Source organism: Hyalella azteca, unplaced genomic scaffold (assembly GCF_000764305.2).
Source record: "Hyalella azteca isolate HAZT.00-mixed unplaced genomic scaffold, Hazt_2.0.2 contig15055, whole genome shotgun sequence".
Classification (NCBI taxonomy): domain Eukaryota; kingdom Metazoa; phylum Arthropoda; class Malacostraca; order Amphipoda; family Hyalellidae; genus Hyalella; species Hyalella azteca.
Window position 1 is genome coordinate 254,961 of NW_025944920.1, and position 19,325 is coordinate 274,285.

General features: G+C 37.9%; 1 protein-coding gene across 1 annotated transcript in view; it reads left to right on the forward strand.

Annotated features, from left to right (window-relative positions):
* Positions 1-553: 553 nt before the first annotated feature.
* Positions 554-19,325, forward strand: part of LOC108670108 — a 51,974-nt gene continuing 33,202 nt past the window's right edge. Inside the window, exons 1-2 of the mRNA XM_018157558.2 lie at positions 554-788; positions 18,295-18,337. The gene's annotated coding sequence lies outside the window, so the exon portion shown is untranslated. The remainder of the gene's footprint in view (positions 789-18,294; positions 18,338-19,325) is intronic.

A 19,325-nucleotide genomic window follows, 5' to 3' on the forward strand; every position in this document is an offset into this window, starting at 1 on the left:
ATACAAATAGATTCAGATATTGTATCTCTTTGAGATGCTAAGAGGTAAGAAATTATTTAGTATTCTAGGCTACAGAGATTAAACCATTTTATTTAAAACGGGGAATAATCTCTCTATAAGGAATTATAGAAGTAATGTCAAAAAGTCGGAATTTTGTTTTTATTCTCATAATCAAAGTTCTTAATAATATTAATAATAATAACGATGATGATAATAAATAATAATAATAATGATAATAATAATAACAAAAAACATAACAGCCGCATAATATTGTCTTTATTACCAGCGCGATGAGTGCCTACGTATGATGGCACAGCTTAATCCTAAATTTACGGTGAGCGAGAAATTTATAGGAGATTTGTTTTGTATTTTGCATTTCACCTAACCGAACTCTTCGTGTGTGCGGTCCGAGTTTAGGGAGTAACATGCGTATTTGCTGCAAATAAATCAAGAGAAAATTTTGTTTAAGTACTAATTTCTAAACTTCCCTCTTCTGATCATTTTAATTCTAATGATTTAACTTGTTCCTGCGCAGGCGATGCTGCGGACGCTGGTGCTGGTGGCGGCGTGTGTGGCGGTGGCTCGAGGCTCGCCACAGCCGCTGCCGCCGCCGCTGTGCCGCCTGCCACGGTCGCCACTCGGCGGCCACGTGTCGCTGGGCCGTGGCGGCGCCGTGGCTACCTTCACGTGCCGCAGTGGCTACGAGCTCACTGGCCGCCGTGTGGCGGTCTGTATTGGCGGACGATGGTCATCTCCGCCACCTGTGTGTTCATTACTCACCTCGGCAGGTGCGTGCACTCATTACTCACCTCGGCAGGTGCGTACACTCATTACTCACCTCAGCAGGTGCGTGCACTCATTACTCACCTCGGCAGGTGCGTGCACTCATTACTCACCTCGGCAGGTGCGTGGACTCATTACTCACCTCGGCAGGTGCGTGCACTCATTACTCACCTCGGCAGGTGCGTGCACTCATTACTCACGCTGAAGATCCTTGTTTTTTGCCCCATCGCTAGACTTACCCTGAGATGAGTCATCCAAACATTCTCTGGCTGTCATCCTGTGATCCTTGCCTGCTCATTCCTATCGTAGACAAGATGTAAGCTATCGCATCCACAAGCTGGTCGTAAGTTTTGCGACGTCAGGATGGAACGAATAAAACAGATTGCGATACGCCTAGGAATTCACAATGGTGATATACTGAAGGGCTCACTCACTGCGGGATTTATTATAGAGTTTCACTTGGTTATTCTTATTTTCATGCCAATAATAATTTTGTGAATCAGTTGTATAATATACAAATATTGTACGTAATTTATTCGCTGGCGCAAGTTTTTGGTTGTTGATTGAACATCAAAGTGCAGCGCTTGACACCGTGGTGAGCGTCAGAGTTTGAATCACATTGAAGCGATAAATAGCACATCAATAGCCGCTTATTAGTAGCAGCTAATCAATAACAGATCCTCAGTAGCAAATTGTCGTTGGCAGGATGAACATTAAGTGGCCGGATGGTGTGACGACGAATGCGGAATGCTAATCGCAACGAATGTGGAATTCATCCTCATACAATTTTGGAACGCGCACTCTCTGTTTAAAGTTTGACTATGGAGCGTTAACTGATATAATTAATGAAGTCAGACGGACGGATCACTATAATGCTAATATTGATTTGGCAGCTTATAAGGGCAGAGGCTAATTCAGGTACAATATGTGTTGGTAGTGAGCGGAGGCCGTCAGAGAGAGAGAGAGAGAGCGCCGCTCCCTACCTCGAACGATCCCTCGCATATGTCACTGTAGAGGAGCTGTATTGATGCATGCGATCCCTGCGAAGATATGACAGCGGTAGACCGCTCTGCACAACCCGACTATTGATTATAATTGATCTCCAGACGAGTATTGCACTGTCCGCCTTCTAAATCAGGCGGAACAAAGACCAGCAAAACTCCCGTGGACCCAATGCATAAACAGCGTCGTAATTTGCGACTTTCAGTATCAGATAAGCTGCCGATTGCATACATTCGAGCTTTGTAGTCCACTGTGATCACCACGTCCAGCACAATTAATTGAGCAGTGTCTCCTTTCTTGGGAAGGAGACTCTATTGTTGAATAACTTACCATGACTCGTTTTCAATTAGCTATACGACCCAGACGATCAGTACTTTTTTGAACGAAGATTATTCGTTCAAACTTCAATTAGCTTTGGCCATTTGATGGTAAGCACAGATCTAGCCTTGCAGACGTAGGAGATCGTATTTTGTTTCTGCACGTGAGTCGAGTGCATTGCTGGGCGTAGTTTCGGAGAACTGACAGGAAGTAGCTTTAAATTATAAAAACATTACCAGAGATACATAGAATTGCAGCGATGGTTAGCGCAGCCATCACAAATTTGTTCCCCTGCACTAATAGGACTGCATTTCAGTAACGACTGAGCGTGGCGAGGCCTGATGAGAATTTTTAAGACCGTATACCCGTGGGACGAGACTGGTGCTTAGCAGCCCCCGCCTGCAAGCACCACATTTGTATACAAATTGAAGTTCACTTCAATAACATGTAAAAACTATGAGACGTGTGAGCTCGAAATCAAGTTTCCCTGAGACTAAACTCGGATCAAACCAATATTGTTAACGATATTTATGGTCGCTTATATGCGGCAGAAAATAATTTCTGACCTTTAAATTACTGATCAGGGCTGAGGATAATGAAGTCTCAACTTGACTTAGTCCTAAATGAAGGCAAGGATATATATCAGTCTATTCATTGAGGTCTATAATGAGAAGTGGTATTCTGTCGAAAATTTCCCTTCTATTTACGAAGGCCGTTAATATAATGACGGAAAGTGAACGAGTAGTTTAGCGATCATATATCTGCCATCTTTGTAGTAATTCAGTTCGTTATTTTTAAAACTTATTTGTCGAAGTTGCTGTTTTCAGATTATCTTCGATCAGGCAACATTTCTAATGTAAAGCAACATTTTATAACTAAGACAATGTTTAAAGATAGTAATGCTGTGAAGGTGTTTATAGGTGTTTAAACACCTTCACACCTTTTCACACTACTTTTAAACATGTTTAAAGGTGGTAATGCTGTGAAGTCTACACTAAAGGTGGTAACTCCAGGCAGACTTGCTGCCGGTCTCAATGAATATGTATAATATATCTTCGTAACTAATGAACGCCGCTCAATAAAAGGTTTTACATGCAGTTCTTAGAACCTTAAGGTTATGTTCCTCTCGTGATCATTTTTTTCGATATAGCCTTCGTTTCCAAGTTATGCGGTAAGTTTCGTTCAAATCCGTACTACAGCATAGAAGAAGTATCAGGCTCAGGACTAATTTACAACACTTCTCTTTAACTTCACTTCTTGTTGTTTGTTTGTCTGCTACAAATATTATAATCGATATTTAACACACTTCTATCTCTCCAATCGATCTGAAATTTTGCACACTAGTGTAAAGTTGGAGACAATGCATGAATCAATTGAAAGAATGAATAATTTTGAAGATTTAGAAAATTACATTTTTAATATTAAAAAAATTGAAGAAATAATCGTGACTGCTACATATCTTATAATCGATATTTAACTCTGATCTGAACCTGTCCAATCGAACTGAAATTTTGCACACTTGCGTAAAGTCGAAGACAATGCATGAATCAATTGACGTAATAAATAATTTTGAAAAATGTAAATTTATTTTAAATTTTAAAAATAAAATTCAAAAATTTTTTTTATATATTTGATAACAAAATTAGAGAGTCATTGTACATGTGTAACATCGGAGATACTGGATTCTTTGGAAGTGTTGTCCTTAGAAGGTAATTTTTAAACGCATATTATTTTTCACCGCATGACCGTATTACTAGGAGACGAAATTGCTCTCTCGGAGAATACACGGGTGCTCTACACACGCACGCTTCGTTCGTGGATTATTATGAGTGCAACAATTTTTCATTTCATTATGAATAAAACAATTTAAATAGAACATCGGTCAACTTACATTCATCCTCATAGTTCATACTAAATTTTACAAACAAGTTACTCTTTGTGAACTTCTAGCTTTCTAAATCCATTATCATAAAATACGTTAGAGTCCACGCGAGAAATACTTAAGCGGTGCGGAACACGTTTCAGTTTTAAGAATCACTAAAATTGCATGCCATTATTTTTATTTTTATATTAGGAAATCTGAATGCGCGCTTTTTGATTGCGCGTGCGTTGGCAAGTTTCTCGGGCTTGGATTGCGCGTGTGTTGGCAAGCTTTGCAGTCTTGGATTGCGCGTGCGTTGGCAAGCTTTGCGGTCTTGGATTGCGTGTGCGTTGGCAAGCTTTGCGGGCTTGGATTGCGCGTGCGTTGGCAAGCTTTGCGCTCTTGGATTGCGCGTGCGTTGGCAAGCTTTGCGCTCTTGGATTGCGCGTGCGTTGGCAAGCTTTGCGCTCTTGGATTGCGCGTGCGTTGGCCGGCTATGCCCGACGGTCGTTAGAAGGTCGCCGGGTAACCGGTTGTCGGTCACGCCTTGCGTGCTCTGATATGGCAGCTCTCAAGTGACAGCTGAGAGTCTCCAGCTAATCTGGAGCGCTGATGCGCGGGATAACCTCTAAACTGGGCAGTCTGGACCTGTCCTTACTTGGTCACTGGCGCCGGGGCCTCTTCTACTCTTAAAGATACTTCAAACTTTTTCTGAAATGTTGCAGCCACACACAGTCCAGTCAAGAGTGGGTCTGACGTGGGACAATGTTTGAACACAAGTCATTTCGTTTGCCTCTCGAAGTTTAAGTGAATTTTGTGCGTGCCAATGTGCGCATCCAGATCACTGAAGTGCGTTGCATTCGGAATAGCCGTAGCGGAAAGCCGTTACATATAAGGCAGTCATTATCTTGCTATATAGTCAACGTAGCGCTGTATTCTCCTTAGAATCCTTTACATTTAACGTCATACGTTCTCTGATACATTTCAGCGATCGTGGTCAAAAAGAATTAATCAACCGCAATTTTTTATTAAAAGTCTTTCTTGAGTACGATAAAATAAAAAATATGTACGAAAATTCTTACACTGGGAATATGAATACCGAAAGTAACCATGAATATCATGGGGATACCTTGGTATCTTTCGTATGTCTGATTTACAGGCTTCATTTTCCGAGTCTATTTCCTGTAGCTTTTCTTAAATTATCTTCATCAAATTATCTAATATCAAACCAAATTCATTGAAATTTGGTTTGATAAGTCATAAAATTCAGCATATATTCTCACTAAATCGCAAAGCTTTGTTATAACTAAATTTAAAATGGGTTGTTCTGCAGCGCTACGAACTAAAACGTTAGTGTAAACTTCTGCTCAATTATGTACGAGAGAAATGAATAATTAATAAATCCTCTTGGGATAGTTATTTCTGAAACACTGAGATACTAATCTCATTCACCATAAGATAATCGAAGCATTTCAATGAAATTTTTATCATTTATGGTTTAATCGATGCAATTCGTAGCAAATAAATGGCATTAAAAAAATTTTATACTAAAATTTGTCGTCCTAATTACGATTCAAAAAAAGGAACTCGGTAACTTGCCATTTATTTAGTGAGTGATTCAACCCGGCGAAAACTCTAAAATTCATAAAGAGAGACAAAGGTTATTTTGGCGCTGCTGCCGCGAAATAAGTATTCAAAGTGAGCGCTGGAGTCAATATAAAGCGTGCACACTCGCGTCTTGAGGTCACTTGCTTGCCGCTCACTTGAATCCGGTAAAAAGCGCTGTCGTAACGTGCACAAAATTGACATGAAATTGCACTATTTTTATATAAATAATTTCTTAGATGCATTGTGTTTGTTTTTTGTATTCAATTGCCAACTGGATGAGACTTTATTTCAGTAATTTTAAGAAATGAATATTCCGAGTATTGTTTACTTATCTCAACATTAGCACGAGTTTCGCGTTCTCATTGGTGTGAACCTGGTTGCGGTACAAGTAATTGTTCAAAATGTTCGGCACAATTTGTTCCATTTCCTGTCCTTACCAATCATCACCATTTACTTTAAATTCCAAAATGACTGAGGATTTGTAACTTAATCTTTTCAGATTTTCCTATTCTAAGTTAGCTAGTAGCTCATTAATATTTTGCTGAGAGGGTGTCCGAAGTTTTAAAATATGAATATGTAAAATATAACTCAATAATGTATAAAAATAGCAGTATAAGAGTTAAATAGACCATTGACTCCTAGATACGGATTTTTATTTAATAAATTCGCCAATTTCATAGTTAATGACGAGTATGATAGCCGTCTCGTGTGAACATCGGCTACGTATTTGAAGGCTTCTGTTCTGCCGGCTGCTGTGCGACTGCCGCGAAAAAAATTTGAAGCCAAGTGAATAAGGTTCCCGTTAAGTGCATGAGTAAGTCAAACTGTCTGAATGCCCGTGAGTTTGAATACAGCACCAGATTCATTTTTTGGCGTTCGATATGATTCTAGATTCAAATTGGAGAACATGAGGCCCAAAAAATTGGTTTACTCCTATTAACGCCAGCCAGTCTTTGTTGCCAGGGCTTGTCACCTTCCCATACATGCAGTGCATGTTTGGGTCTACAGTGGAATTTATATCGTGCGTTGTTTTGTTGTTACTTATTCAGCGATTACAAAATCCCTACTATTGGTTCTACACTTTTGCATATTGTCAATCATACCAAGCAATACATATACAAGAATTAACTTAATACAGGTAATGCTAATTCGATGAGACATAAGTTTTAAATGTGTAATGTGATAAAGTATTTCCAGCTATTATATATTGTTCTTTATAGAAGCTATTCGCAGCACAGACTCGTTATTTCTTCAACTGCAGCATCCAGATTTAAATTATTTATTCGTTATCGCAATTTTCAAATAAAGCCTATAAGAGATCGCGTGATTGCTGGAACCATTTGATGCGAATTGTCTCAGGCAAAGAGTATTTAGATGTCGCCCATGTCCTTGGTAGGTGTTTTATTACGCAGCTTAAATAGCTCAATCATAGAGCTGGGACGCATTTTATATCAGTTTAATGAGGTTTTCATGTTTACTGCAGGGACAATAAAAGCTGATGGGATTCGCTGCACGTCTCCATACTGGCAGCAGACGCACAACAATGATATTGCATTAATTAATTTTACCCGGCGATGCCTTGTGCGGAGAACGCTGCATGTGGAGGTGCTGTCATAGTGCAGTAGTATGGAACATTTTTTCAACTTTCGTTTGAGTTCACAATAATACGATAAAGTTGTGGATGTGCAAAATAAACAATGTGTGCAAAATATCAGACATTTAAATTTATTTTTTTCATGACTCGAAGGTCGTTTGAAAGTTTCAAAAATGTGAAAAATAGCATAAATAGGAAAATTTCCTTAAAATTCAGATATCCTCTTTGAAGGTCACAATGCGCAAAAAACATCATAAAAACGTCTTTGAAATATGTGTTCCAAGTTCCAAAGATCTATCTTATTATTTTCATCAATAGAGAAAAATAAAAAAATATGAGGGTAAAAGCAAATGTACTGTATGTGTATATATTTCAAATTTTAGCCGAAATAATTAGTTTGGTTACTTGAGGTTCGCAATATGTTAAAAACATTACTCTTTCATCTTTATAATACATATTTTAATTTAAATCGTTTAACATAATCGCCTTCAGTTCAGAGGGTCACTCCAAAAGTGGCTAATACTCCAAAGATTGTATTTTGAGTAATTATGCGAACAAAAGGCGTCAGAACTCTCTTTCTTTACTATTATCAACCTAAATATTGGATTACAAACTACTGCACCTATATAATATGAACTGGTAACGTGTTAATACCTTCAAGACGTAATCCAGAGACAAAATTTTCGAGAATCAAGTCATAAAAAGAAAAATACTACGTGGCATATATTTTATACGTATGCTTTACAATCATATTTCCTTATAATTCTGTAATAATGGAGATGATAAGGTAGAGCTTTGAAACTCGGAATATATATTCTAAAAATGTTTTTGTGATGATTTTTGCAAATTGTAACCTTTAAAAATGATATATGAATTCAAGGCAAATTTTTCGTTTATGTGCTAAATTTTCACATAATTGAAAATTTCGAGTGACCTTCGCTCGAATTATGAAGAAATCAACCTATGAGTTTGAAATTAAGCACACATAATTTCGTTTATTTTGCACATCCACAACTTTTCCGCACTTGTGAAAAGTTGAAAATAGCTCCACCCTGGTGGAAAGTTGTAAAAAGCTTGGGATATATTAGAATATAAATGATATTTGATAATTTAAAACGAGTATTGGACGAAATAATTTGTATATCCGTAGCGACATGAAATTAAAACGTACATTCAAGCTAGGTACCTTGTGGAATTACTACATCAGTTTTACTTAAGGTAACACACAAGGAGCACTTAACACTGCTTCCCATTTAATTTTCGTTCACACTTGAATTTCTTCATAGTTAATAATACACTGGGAGCTTTTTACTTCTTCGTGTTCCACAAAATCAGATTTTTCGTCTGCTCTCCAGCCCAGAATTGGGAATAATCGGATTCTTGACCTCATGACCTGGCCGCTGGATTGTTAGTACATCCCCACCAGGCAAAATGTCTTTGAAACAATATTAATTTCAAGTTCATTATGTTGTAGCGACGTTGACTAAATGTCGAGCCAACATCATGTACCTTTTGCCTTGTATAACATACCACCGGCTAAACACTTGACCTCATGACCTGACAGGGGATTGTTGGTGTACTAAGGAAGGTGCCGTTGAAACAACTTTGATATCGAGTTCATTTATTTAAAGCAACGTTCAATAAACAGCAAATCAACGTCATGCGCCTGGTGTGTTGTAACACATCTCAGGCGTAAAAACTTGAGCTCATGACCTGGCAAGGGATTGTTTATTGGTGTACGCAAGAAGGTAGGTGCCATTGAAACAACGTTGAAATCAAGTTCATTTAGTTCAAGCAGCGTTGCAACAACAAATCGACGTCATGGCTTGATGTAACACACCCCCGGCTACAAACTTGAGCTCATGACCTGCCAAGTGATTGGCAATTGGTGTACCTATTCATGCAACGTTGATATCGACTTCACTTAGTACAAGCAGCGTTGGATAAACAACAAGTCGACGTCATGGCTGATGTAACACACCTCCGGCTACAAACTTGAGCTCATGACCTTACAGGTGATAGTTGGTGTACTCAGAGAGGTACAATTATGTACGAGTTCAGCCCCACGGAGTGCCCGGCAGGTTGAGGTGTCAGCGGTCGGAGTGGGTCGCTGGAGAACGCGCTGGTCTGGCAAGGTCGTTGCAGTTTGTTCGGAGTGGTGCTCGTTTTTGTGGCGCCTTATTGGCGCTGATTAATGAAAGTGAAAGGGTGGCGGGAGGTACGGCGCTTCACACCAACGAATGCAGCTGTAAACTATGGACTTCATTAACCTTGTGCTAAAAACCGAAGCTCGGCCAACGAAGTGATGAGAGTCAGTCCATATCTTCGACGTTTAACCTTGCGATGGCATTAGACAGAAAATTGATGCTCATGCGGCGGAAAAGTGTATTAGGTTTTGAAAGCGTTTGCGGATAAACAAAAAATTTACAGCAGTCATTTATGCTTTAGAAAGAAGACAGACTGCAAGTTGTGATTACTTCTAAACTATTGGACATGTTGAAAAAATCACAAACGTCTCGAAGATATCAACATTTTTATGACGCTTCATTTTTTATCGATACTGTAGGAATAATGAATATTAAGTATTTGAAAAATAATTCACCTGTTTGCATTCTAAATAATAGTGATAATGAATTACAACTGTATCATCATGCGTACCACATGCTAACATTAAAAAATACATTGCTCCGCAACTAAAATTTTTGTGGCTTCTTTTATGCCGCAGAAAAGGTGACATTAAACAACACATTGTTATCAATACTTCAATTTTGTGGCTTCTTTTGAACCGCAGACAAGGTCTAAATGTTCGCCCCTGAGTGACGTCACGCGACGCTCCTGTCAGGACTGCCCTGCATGAGTCACAGGCGGGCCACGAGCCATAATAATTGTCGAGGTGAACTGTGCGAACGCTTCTGCTAATCAGGCTACCCATCGTCTTCTCGTGGCGATTGGCAGCCTGATTATGGATGATAAATAATAACATCCCCGATGCTCTGTGCATGGATGAAGACAGACTGGCTGATCAGATTTCATTTAGTTGAAGCTCAGTGCAATTTTGCGGTCAAATATTTAATTTAATATATTCTAGCTTATGAGAACCGTAATCGCTCAAAAGTAAAACAAAATCTCTGAAAGCTTATTTCCAGAAATCGTATATTTATTCTTGAACGAAAGTGCCCGAATAATCTGAAAGAACTATGAGATAATATTGATTGATATATAATCATGAACCCGATCTAAGCTTTTCCTATTGAATATGGTTCACCCCAATATAAGAGTGAGTCTCGCATTGAAAAGCAACTGATAATTTTTGTTGGTTGGCACAACTAAGTGGTTTATCGAAACCATTTTGATCAATGTTATAAACAGCTCATTCATGCTTGCATGTATCCGTACGGAGATGATGATTAGTACAATATTCACTGTAAAAATAACTTGAGAGTACTAGGAATTATTTAAATTTAAGTTCTTGAACTGAAAAATCTCCGTTACAAGTCGCGGTAGTGTCCAGTCTTATGTCAATATTATGGTTTAACTGCTTTCAAGATACGAGAGCGATTTAGCAATTATTTGGTTGATCGTCGATCCAAATTTTCTTTAATCGCTGCATAATTTACACAGTGTTTGAGTTAAAAAATGAACAAATCAACTTCAGGCCACTATTGCACGAGTTAGTGGCAAAATTCATTTTTCCGTTGAAGGAATAGAATCTGTAGTCATTATGTTAATATCCAGCAATAATGTTGGGTTAATTAGTTAATTAGTTGTTGTAGTGGAGAAACATTAGCTCAGCTGCAGCCTTTATAAAGGCTCTATTTCAGAGCTCATGCATAATGCGTCATGAGACTTAACATTGTCATTGGCATGCAGCGGACGTCGCTGTTTAACATCCCCGCTGCTATTGTTCAAACGTCTGTATGTCACTCATCAGTTTACTTAGCTATTGTTATAGCTGAATTAATTCAACCTACACATTTTCCAAATGCTAGATAAATTATCACTCTTGTGTGATAACCATATTGATGAAAGTATACTATAGAATTCGTTACTACTGACGGATGCTTTACTACAGTACCTGGCAAAATATTTACGATTGAATAGTTGAAATCTTAAACGTATACTATGAAGCATAAATTTTGTTTGAAATGCCTTTATGATTTTGAAATCAACGAACGAGACCCCAACAAGAGTGGACTGCAACAGGTTGCTGTATAAGGACCAGCAGGTACGGCACACCTGTGTGGGCTGCAACAGGTTGCTGTATAAGGACCAGCAGGTACGGCACACATGTGTGGGCTGCAACAGGTTGCTGTATAAGGACCAGCAGGTACGGCACACCTGTGTGGGCTGCAACAGGTTGCTGTATAAGGACAAGCTAAAGTTCTACGTTGCGTGGGGCCGCATTTCACCGACTCGAGGGTGGGACCACGGAAGTTGCTCTCACTTTTTGCGGTGGCCATTATCTGTCGCTGTTTATGGGGAGTTTTTGTTCGCTGTGCCGGCTTAGTCTTGATTGTCTGTCGCACTTGCAGCCTCTTGGTGCTCACATGTGTGCCCCTTTTAAACGTCTTGCCGCATCTTGCCTTGTGCTAACGAACCCTCCCCCTAAAGTTGCGCTCATTCTTTTCTTGCATCGAGTTTCTTGTGCGGTGACACTTTGCATTTGATGTGATGTAGGTTATGAGGTCATCTTACGGCTTTCCTTGAGTAGTAATGGTACTGGGGCAGTGCAGTCTGGACCACCTCTCACACCGTCATTGTTTGCTTACCGTTCACCTTGGAAAAGTTTATGACATTTTTACATCCTTCCAGTTGCGGAAATGCTCCAGTATCCATTTTAGCGACAATAATAACTCAAATGAAAATGTTAATATTAAATAATGCTAAACGTTTTTGTTAAGAACTCCGGTCAAGCATTTTCAAAGCGCGTTGTCATAGAATTTGGATTTCGCTTTCAAAAATAAATTATATAATTTCAAAATATTATCTTGTGTGTTCGGCAGATATGAACTTATATTATCTGTAAAATAAACACCGAATCTCAGTACGAAGTTAGGTCAAGTTGAGTGAAGTGTAATCGTTTCGCTGAAATTGTGGCGGATGGTATAGGTCTTGCTATACATACAATGGAATTAACCCAGGTTCTGTAAGTCGGCGATGGTTTAGAATGGTTTATTTACACATGACGGACAATATGAAATATTGACAGGCATATGAATGATTACACACAGATTGAATTAGTTTGACACGTGCCATGGACGCTTGCTAGTGATTGACTGACGGAGATGAGAAGAATGGACGACGATCCCGTATGTTACGGTCGGGCTTACGTTAGTTTCCCCGACAGAAATCACCAACAAACTTTTAATGATCTTCAATAAAAAAATTTTTTCGCCTTAATTTTTATTCATGTTAATGAAAATGCCGTTTAGGTAGGTACGTGCATGATGGAAGCAGAAAACTTTTATATATAGAATTATTGCTTTATTTTTCTAACATAAGCTGGATTTCTCCCTAATTTAGAGCGATTACTCTCAATTAAAAACACATAATGTCTCTACAAATCAACTTTACTGATATTGTATTGTCTGATTTTATGACGAACATCGTCAAATCATTGAAGAGACGAACGAATCGTTATATATATTTTGTGATGACAATGAGTTTTTATAGTACGACAGAGTAAAGAATTTGTGATAATTCGATTAATTCGTACCTATTCATTTTAATTATATACAACAATAATAAAATCTACGTTAGTCCTCCGGTTAATTTGTAAATAGTTACAACTCTGTCTATTTTCTCCAAATGAAAGCCTATTATTACATAAGTTAAAAATTTCTTGTTTTTAACACAAAATTCCTAGTTAAACATTGTTACCGAGCCACTGTTTTAATGGAATAAATCTTACGACCTGACTTTCATGCTTCGTCTGCCGCTGCAAGATGAGACTGCCGAGCTACAAACTTCAGTGGCGCCATTTTTTGCGGCGCTTAAGAGCGTTTAAATCCGCAGTGCCGCAAACCCCGCACCCGCCGCACGCAATAAAAAGTGACGCTATCTCCGTCACTCGACCGTCCGTCCTAGGGCAGCCAGACGTGCGACCACGCGACCTCCTGTGTGGTGACATCGCCTCCGTTATTGTTGTGGCTCTTATTGTTGCTGTTCTTATTGTTTTTGTTCTTATTGTTGTGGCTCTTATTGTTGTGGCTCTTATTGTTGTGGCTCATATTGTTGTGGCTCTTATTGTTGCTGTTCTTATTGTTGTTGTTCTTATTGTTGTGGCTCTTATTGTTGTGGCTCTTATTGTTGTGGCTCATATTGTTGCTGCTCTTATTGTTGTTGTTCTTATTTTTGTGGCTCTTATTGTTGTGGCTCCTATCGTTGTTGTTCTTATTGTTGTTGTTCTTATTGTTGTTGCTCTTATTGTTGTGGCTGTTATTGTTGTGATTCTTATTGTTGTTGTTCTTATTGTTGTTGTTATTATTGTTACTGCTCTTATTGTTGCGGCTCTTATTGTTGTTGCTCTTATTGTTGTGGCTCTTATTGTTGTGGCTCTTATTGTTGTTGCTTTTATTGTTGTGGCTCTTATTGTTGTTGCTCTTATTGTTGCTGTTCTTATTGTTGTGGCTCCTATTGTTGTTGCTGCTATACTTGTGGCTCTTATTGTTGTTGTTATTATTGGTGTTGCTCTTATTGTTATTATTATTATTGGTGTTGCTTTCATTGTTGTGGCTCTTATTGTTGTTGTTATCATTGGTGTTGCTCTTATTGTTGTGGCTCTTATTGGTGTTGCTCTTATTGTTGTTGTTATTATTGGTGTTGCTCTTATTGTTGTTGTTATTATTGGTGTTGCTCTTATTGTTGTTGTTCTTATTGTTTTGGCTCCTATTGTTGTGGCTCTTATCGTTGTGGCTCTTATTGTTGTTGTTCTTATTGTTTTGGCTCTTATTGTTGTGGCTCTTATCGTTGTGGCTCTTATTGTTGTGGCTCTTATCGTTGTGGCTCTTATTGTTGTTGTTATTATTGGTGTTGCTCTTATTGTTGTTGTTCTTATTGTTGTGGCTCCTATTATTTTGGCTCTTATTGTTGTGGCTCTAATTGTTGTTGCCCTTATGTTGTTGCTTTTATTGTTGTTGCTCCTATAAATTTAAAAGCGAAGAAAACTCCACAAAAATTCAGCATTTCTCTGTTGAAAACGTTTCGGAGACCAGCTTCACCGTCAGTTCGATAAATCTAGAACACAAATACAGTCAGAAAATTAATAAAGTTTGGAGTCATAAGAAAAAAACAACAGAAGTTAAATCCTAAATTTACCGGCAAAGTATTGTGTTTGCCTGTAAATTTAGGTTTTTTTTCTTGACTCCAAACTTCATTAATTTTCCGACTGTATTTGTGTTCTAGATTTATCGAACTGACGGTGAAGCTGGTCTCCGAAACGTTTTCAATAGAGAAATGCTGAATTTTGTGGAGTTTTCTTCGCTTTTAAGTTTCTAGTGAATCGGCGATTCAAGCAATCTAGTGAAAGTATTACTGTTTTTGCTCCTATTGTTGTTGCTCTTATTGTTGCTCTTATTGTTGTTGCTCTTATTGTTGTTGCTCTTATTGTTGTTGCTCTTATTGTTGTTGCTCTTATTGTTGTTGCTCTCATTTTTGTGGATCTTATTGTTGTTGCTCTTAAATTGTTGCTCTTATTGTCGTTGTTCTTGTTGTTGTGGCGCTTATTGTTGTGGCTCTTATTGTTGTTGCTCTTATTTTCGCTGTTCTTCTTTTTGTGCTGGTTGTTGCCTTCGTTGCCTTTATGTTATTAAATTGTTGAAAAAAAACAAGAAGCGCCATAGACTAAATTTAAAGAATGAGAAATATGCATTAATATTATGCGGAACAGAAGGCTTCTACATGATTAAGTTGTGCAAGCAATTGTTGTTGTTCCATGTTGATATCAATCAGTTCTTGTGGCAATCGTTCGCAAGGTTTCTAATAAGCTGCTCCTAACTTTTCAAAATTTTAAATTCTGCAATCTCTCTGCAAACGAATTTCAGGTGTTTGGAACGAATGAAAAGTGAATAAAGTTCTCAGTCATGTGGTGACCTCAATTTGCGTTCGGTTTTTGTGTTTCTTTTTAAATAGTATGAAAAAATTATTGAAGCCAGCTACATGTTTTTATTTTTTTTTGGTTTTGAATTTCCATGAACAGAAGCCGCGTGCAAGTTTAACTCGTTGTTGTGAAGGCAAAGTGAGTTACATGGATGTAGTTAGGGTGATTAAGTTACAAATATTAAAGAATTTATATTGCATGGTAGGTAGGATGCGTGATCGCTGTCAGAGTGTAGTGAGGACTTGAAGGAACAAGCCTAACTGGTTCAGTCGAGGTTAGCCAACGCGTGGGAGGCGGAACACAAAGCGGAGATAAAAACTGTTGTATTCTTCAATAATTAATCGGATAAACAGTACAAGTCAAGCCACATTATGCTATCGCAAGGTAATTATGCCCAAGTTATGCTACGTTGCCAGGAGCACATGAGGACCGAATACACGAATTCTAACTTCGTGGCGGAGACAATTTTTTTTACTTTAATTTGTTTTGCATGAGTTTTTTAACATGATTTCCTGCCAGCAGGAATAACTATTAATAATTTCAGAGAATTGTGTTATACCTTCACGGATTTGCGGGCGTTCCTCAATTGCCGTGACTGGCTTAGAATGTTTCTATGCCTGTTATGCCTGCTTGATGTCGGAATTGTTCATCCAGCTGTTGAAGGATCCGCTGTAGGATGTCAATAATTTACTTGCTCTTTTCTCTCAAAATTTAAATGGATTTAAGCGCATTTCCAGTACCTTAATATAAAAGGCTTCTATGAATCATAGTATTTTTTTGGGTACGGGATAATTTTAATCTATTTTATTAAATAGTAAAATTTATTATTAGTCGTCTGTGTGAAAATCTCAGACTGGTTAACCTAATCAATAGTTCCCCATTCGAGTTTTAAATGTCCTTTCAAAAATTTTACTTTAACTTAAAACCTTAATTTGATCTTGCGGAATTTTCCAATCGTGATGCATTCGACTCAAGTACTGATTGCTCACCGTCAGCACCGCGTTAAAGATCTCAATGTTTTTATAAACGACTCACTATCTTGATGCCATTCAATTTGGTGCTTGTTTTCAGATAAGTTGACGATTTGCCTTCGTGAATTATTCTCGATTGATGAGAGAAGCTGCTTACCGCGTTTAACCCTCTACCGCCTGACATGAGTAACCTTAGCAGTATTGTCACAAGCCTACTTCCCAAAATGGATACGTTCTAGTGAGCGTAAAATAATTTGCAGTGATGGCTGCCGCCATGAACGATAATTTTAAAATGTTCTCTGTTGCGTACAATTGTCCTCAGTCTGCTTTACTCAATAGTTTACGAATAATTCAAGTTGAAAGTTATGTTCCCGAAAAGTGACATACGGCGTTAGAGGGTTAAATTAAAATAAACTCTTGGTTGGCTTTGTCCAACATTCCATCGGGTTCGCCCTCCAATTCTTGTCCCAGTCGTAAGCCGCGGCGTCCCTTAGTTTCGTTCAAGCTTATCACGTTTTTAGAGCAGGAACTGTCAAGCGCTTAGTCTAATTAAGTCTTCAGCCTGCTGACTAAGTCTTGTCTTTGAGACTATAGGCCTGTGAGAAGATAACGATGCTTGTGTGTTGGCAGCCGAACTTTAAACAATGGATTTTAGTGGACTTAATACAAGAGTCGAATTAGTCGATAAATTTCGGAATTTTTGAACAAGTCTGTTAAAATTACGGCCAATGTTTCTCAGGTGCCCATCAACGAATGTCGCTCCCGCGTATAAATCTTCAGAGTATCAAAAATATCCTTTTCGTCCTCAAATCTGATTTCAAAGTTGTCATGACATTCGTTACAAGCTGTACGTAGTGGTTCTCAGAGTTCGTGTACTGAATAGATTTAGTTTATTCCATGTTTTGCGTTAATGCAACTACAAATTCACACTATCCATGCAGTTTAGGATAGGGACAAAATCCATATTATTCAGACTCATTGGTGGCGCCTACATTTTGCTCATCCAGCCACGTACGTTACAGTAGCTGAATGTTTGAGTTTGAGCGAGAAACTGCTTCATTCACAACAAACTAAATTTTCATGTCAATTTATTATCCTGTGATTAGAATGACAAAGATTTCAAACCTATTATCCTGCTTTGAAAAATTTTCCTTATCATGTACGTTTACTTTCAAATTATGTGTTTCAAAATTAATGTGCTGAATGTAACGGATAACTTTCCTCTAGCAAAAGCAACAGACACTTTCGTGCATGCAATACGTTTACTTTACGCGAAGATGGTTAGGCATATCTTTACTTTGGTGATCGGACTTAAGTTTATAAAATTTAAGAAAACTTCTTGGAAAATCTTTGCCTTATCCTTTACGACCAAAGATTAACGTCCATTTGGTTGACTTGAGTAATCATTATCAACTGGGAGCTGTCGGTCCTGAGTTGTAAACTCATTTTCCTCTTCTTTTAATGTTCCTCGCTTTCGAACTTCTAGTAATGTCATTGCGAATTAGACTCCTATGTGAGTTATCACTTCCGTATTTTATTTTATTATTCATTTTATTATTCCCCTCTGGCTTTTCAATGCGTTATGAGAGGTCAGGATTGATTATTTACATTAATTAAGACTCGTATATCAGCACCGCACAGCATACCGTAAATTGGAGGAAGTTCCTCTGCTTCGCAAATATGTCCTACTTGAACAGGCGTCTAAACTAAAACTTGTTCTGCAGTGAATTAGTTTAAGGGATTTTGAATTATTCACCCATAACATTTTTCATTGTCGTGAAGGTTATCGACTCCCCGAGCGAACTTGTCGTTGTTTTGACCCGGTTGTCCTTCTTACAATATTGGCGTTATCTGGATGTGTTTTTTTCATATGGATTATAATATTTCACGGATTACTGTGACACTGAAACAAATCTCAACACCTCCGTTACATTTAATCTCCATTTTTATTTATTATATATTTTGATAATATCAAAATATATAATAATATAAGAATTACGGTTTGTAATCGATCTCTGTCAACCGAACTAATATGTGATTGTAATTTTCAATATTCCAGAAGCTGCCGAGGTTCCAGGCGACGGCAAGGAGGCTCTGGCAGGGTAAGCAACTCGTGACAGAAATACTCTAATTTTTTCTCACTCGGCGATTGAACTTATTTTGTGGAGCAAAATCTATAAAACGTCATAAAATTACAATGGCACACGACAGCATAAATAATCTATTTAATTTAACCGCTTTATGCTATGTACTGACATCATATCCTCCTACGGTTCTGTCGATAATTTATTTCTGTAGTTTACTTGCATGTATAATTTCACGATTAAAAATTGATCCCAGGCAAATTTTACTTTACAATTAAATTCGTCTAACAACATGGATAAAATTTGGCACGTTTTTATGTCGGTATTTCTTCAGACCTTTTTGACGCTACATGAACTCATACATGAATAAGCTATACGAAGTGTGATGTACGTAGTGTGTCTACAGTGATAAATGTGATGCTATGTTGTTTCGAATAATTGTTTTTTTTTAATTGCAGTTTTTCATCCGTTTTGAATTTTTATCGTTCAGTAATAATGGACACAAATGATTAATTTCTAGTCCCGATATTCGATCAAGCCATGATATATTATGATATATTAATCAAAATCGAATAAAAACTAATCAGAGTCGAAAAATCTGTAACTGTATTTAGTGACATTTCTGAAGTGAATTTATACGGTATTTAGTGTGGCTGCTGCAATATTCATGCAACCGTATTCAGTGTGATTACTGCATTTGATATTCAACCGTATTTAGTAATATTAGTGCAAAGAACATGAAACCGCATTTAGTGAGATTACAGCAAAGGATTTAAAACCGCATTTAGCGAGATTATTGCAAAGAATATAAACCGTATCCAGTAAAATTACTGCAAATAACATGAAACCGTATTTAGTGAGATGTCTGCTGAGACGGAATTTTCTCTGCATGGGATTTCTTTTTATAAACGATGGTTCACTCCCACAAAATAAGTTCCTTCGTTATTCATTAATTTGTGTCTCTCTTTTCTTCACGCTCTAACAAGTCTCGTTCATGTAGCATCAC